At 52.1% G+C, this 4,241-nt stretch overlaps 1 protein-coding gene across 1 annotated transcript in view; it reads right to left on the minus strand.

The window, feature by feature from the left end:
* Positions 1-4,241, minus strand: part of LOC125487970 (hormone-sensitive lipase-like) — a 42,693-nt gene that overhangs the window by 37,789 nt on the left and 663 nt on the right. The window lies entirely within an intron of this gene.

Here is a 4,241-nt window from a genome sequence, read left to right on the forward strand (position 1 = left end):
TGTACCCCGCATGCAGGAACAGTGCCTACAGTATCCCAAAACTGTACCCTGCACCCAGGAACAGTGCCTACAGTATCCCAAAACTGTACCCTGCACCCATGAACAGTGCCTGCAGTATCCCAAAACTGTACCCCACACCCAGGTGCAGTGCCTACAGCATCCTAAAACTGTACCCCGCACCCAGGCACAGTGCCTACGGTATCCCGAAACTGTACTCAAAACCGAGGCACAAAGCCAGGGATAGTCCAGCGTTGAACCAACAACCCCTTTATCTCTCCTAGAGCTCTATATTAATCTTAGTGTAATCTCACTGTCCCGGTCTCTCTTCCAGAGCCCTATATCAATGTCAGTGTAATCCCACCGTCCTGCTCGCTCTCCCAGAACCCTATATCAATCCCGTCTAATTGCAGTGCTGGACGGCAGGAGGGAAGCCCTGAACCAGCTCTTGAAGTCAGAGCAGAACACAACACTGCCTCAAAAGTAAACATCAGAGCAGCTCTGGGATGTAAGCAGCCAGGAGATGCACTGTTGGTTCAAGGGCTATCTGTCCACAGTCACCCAGCAATGGAAAGCTATGGCCTCTGCTCATACCCGTTCCCTAGGCCAGGCAATCACAAAACTGCCAGGGTAACTGTGAAGAAAGTGGTAGAAGGATCACTGGTTGACCAGACCTTCACCACGAGGAGAGTCCTCCTGGATTGCTGCGGGTTCCAAGCTGCAGATATTTTCTGTCTGCAGGACTTCCCCACTGGGGGGATACTTCAACGTGACCTTTAGGAGACACTCACATGGCTTCATACTCCTGAAGGTATCTGAGGAGGAAGGAGGTGAAGGACCCCTCTCCAACCTATCTGCAGCAACATCATTCATTCTCCCTGCACAGAGGAGCCCAGGTTGTCACAATCCTTATGTACATGTGGCAGCACAATAGCTCAGTGGTTAGCACTGCTGCCTTACAGCACCAGGGACCCGGGTTCAATTCCTGGGATTTGTTGGGCCAAATGGCCTGTTTCCACACTGTAGTGATTCTAGAACAACCTCTACATGCCGACAGATGCCCTGACCGTCTGGGAAGGTATGTACAGCTTGAAGGAGGCAGCACTGACGTAGTGGACCCCTTTGGAATCTGGACCAGCAAGCGGCAGGTCAAGGTGACCCTGAAGGGGGATGCTAACAGTAACGTCCTCTAGCTTCGTGATTGGAGGGAGCCGAGGCTTCATGACCTATAGGTGATAGTTGTGTTCTTGTGTGACCTCGCACTACGGGAGAAATCACTATACCTCTACAACAGAAAGTTCGCGTTGTCCAAACTATTCGTTAATCGTGTTACAGCCAATTCGCGTAAATGAAACATGCGTTATAGCAGAGCTACCTGTACGCGAGGCACCCTAGAGTGTGCCGAACCTGTGGGAAGTCAGGGCACATGGCAGCGGACTGCCAAGTGACCCTCTGCAAGAACTGCAAACAGAAAGTCCACCAGACTAAGGACTGCAAGGAGTCCAAGAGCTGCAACCTGGGTGGGGAAGGAGGCCAGCTTTTCAAGGCAGGGGGGTGGGGGATGGCACATATGCTCGGACAGCCGGAAGTGGCAATACGAGCCATGGACCCCTAGAGGACAGTAAGCTGCCACCCTCGAGCAAGAGAACTGAAATAGGGGGCACCGAGAGATAGAGACAGAGAGGAAGAAAATGTAGCCAGTGTGGAGGCACAACAACTGAACCAACCTCCACCTGAACAGAACAGAGTCAATGAAGAAGGAGGAGGAAACAAAGGAGGCTGGGGAGTGGATACCGGTGAGAAACAACCAGAAAAGGAAAACCTGCTGAAGGTCCCCCCGGCCAACAGCAAAATGATAAGAGGTAGCTGCATGATGGGCACACCAGCAGCTCCTCTGACGATGAAACCCGTGCAGAGGGATGGCCACCAACAATAAAGAGGAGGCACAGCACCACGGGGGAGACAGAGAGGAGCACGCCCCCCCCCCCCCCCCCCCCAACCATCCTGGAAACGCCGGACGTCCCAAGAGGCCCCGGTGAAACCCAACCTCCAGCGTCGGGAACCAAGGGGTACCCACTGCACCACAGCTCCGGTAACGTCATCTCAGCCTGAGGATCAGCATATCCGTTTATACCAGACTGTATGACATGAAGCCCACATACAGTGTGGCTTCCCAGTCGTTCCTGTCCTCTGTCACTGAGATCTTAGATAACAGTGTGTGGGAGAGGCTGGGCCAGCCGTTATCTCTGGATGAGCTGACCAAGGCCCTCGAGTCCTTAGAAAAGAATAAAACTCCCGGAAGCAAAGGCTTACCGGCCGAGCTGTATTCGACTCTGTGGGACTTGATTGGCCAGGACCTGCTGGAGGTGTGTGACAATATGCTTCTGGCAGGTACAATGAGTGAATCCGTGAGGAATCATCACCCTCATCGACAGGCGGAAGGGGGAGAGGGAGAGGAATTTGAAATTGACGACAAATCTCATTGCTGAATGCAGACTACAAAATCCTGTCTAAGATCATCGTTAACCGGGTCAGGTGTGTTCTGGGATCGACGATTCAGCCCAACCAAACCTGTGCTGCATTGGGCAGGATGATCTCTGACAGCCCCACGCTCCTCAGGGATATAATCACCTGCATACAGGACAGGGGGCGTGGACACCTGCCTCATCAGCCTGGACCAGGAGAAGGTCTTTGGCAGGATATCGCACACCTACATGTGGGGCATGCTCTCCAAAACAGGCTTTGGGGAGAGAATCTGCAATTGGATCCGACTGCTCTACACCAACATCATTAGTGCAGTTTCAATCAACGGGTGGGAATCAGAAAGCTTCCCGATCAGATCCGGAGTCAGGCAGGGCTGCCTACTTTCTCCTGCCTTGTATGTGTGTTGTATAGAGCCCTTTGCTGAATCCATCAGGAAGGATGTGAGCCTGAGAGGGGTGGCTATTCCAGGGGGCAGAGGCCTGCAGGTCAAAGTCTCCCTGTACATGGATTACGTCACCGTTTTCTGCTCGGATCCACTGTCAGCGCACAGACTCATGAGAATCTGCACGAGTTTGAACTGGCCTCGGGAGCCAAGGTAAATCGAGGCAAGAGCGAGGCCATGTTCTTTGGAAACTGGGCCGACTGGCCCTTTATCCCCTTCATTTTCAGAACAGATTACCTGAAGGATCTCGGAATATGGTTTGGAGGGGCTGGAGCGTGTATGAAAACTTTGGTGATATATTCCACCCAGGTAAGGCAGAAACTGGGTTTTTGGGAGCACTGCTCTCTCTCCATTCAGGGCAAGAACCTGGCCATCAGCTTTGCGGCACTATCTCTGCTGTTGTACATGGAGCAGGTGTGGCCCATTCCCAGAACCTGCACTGTTGCAGTTACCCGAGGCATTTTCCACTTCATCTGGAGGTCCAAAATGGACCACGTCTGCGGGGACACCACATACAAAACTCTGGATAAGGGGGGAGGGGGATGAATGTACTCAATGCTGCCCTCATTCTGATGGCCACCATTGTGTGTAGCTGCATCAAGCTGTGCGTAGACCCTCGGTATACAAACACCAAGTGTCACTAACATACTGAGGTTCTACCTGTCCCCGGTGTTGCGAAGGATGGGACTAGCCTTGTTACCATGGAATGCTCCAAGTAGTTGGACCATTCCGTATCACCTGTCCTTCGTGGAGAAATTTGCAAAGATAAACACCTTTGACCAGAGATCCACCAGGAAGTGGTCAGCATGTAGTGTCCCCAAGACCCTGAGGGAAACGGAGAGTGTGGATCCTGTTGCGTGGTTCCCTGAGCAGACTGTCAAAGTCACTTGGCAGAATGCCTCATCACGCATCTCTTTCTGGAATGTGCCTTTGCAAAGGAAGTCTGGAGAAAGATGCACTGGTTTGTGTCGAGGTTCGTCCCGAGCACCTCCGTGATATGGGACTCTGTGCTCCAAGGTCTGTTCCCTGGGACATACACCAAGACAAACATCGATTGTACAGAGTTGAACTGCTCTAGTGATTATGCGTGTATATGAAGATTTTTTCAAGAATGAAGTACATGTTTGAAATTTAAACTAAAGCGCAGAGACCTGGTCTAACTACCCCTACAACCAGGACTGCTTATCCCAGGTTTCTCTGGCATCCAGAATCCCCAACTACCCCAGGAACTAGATAACACATGCTCCACTGGAATCCCTGGCAACCAGAAACCCAACCCCAGTTTCCCAGGTAATCAGAACCCCAACCCCGGTTTCCC

Source organism: Rhincodon typus, chromosome 47, assembly GCF_021869965.1.
Source record: "Rhincodon typus isolate 14 chromosome 47, sRhiTyp1.1, whole genome shotgun sequence".
Classification (NCBI taxonomy): domain Eukaryota; kingdom Metazoa; phylum Chordata; class Chondrichthyes; order Orectolobiformes; family Rhincodontidae; genus Rhincodon; species Rhincodon typus.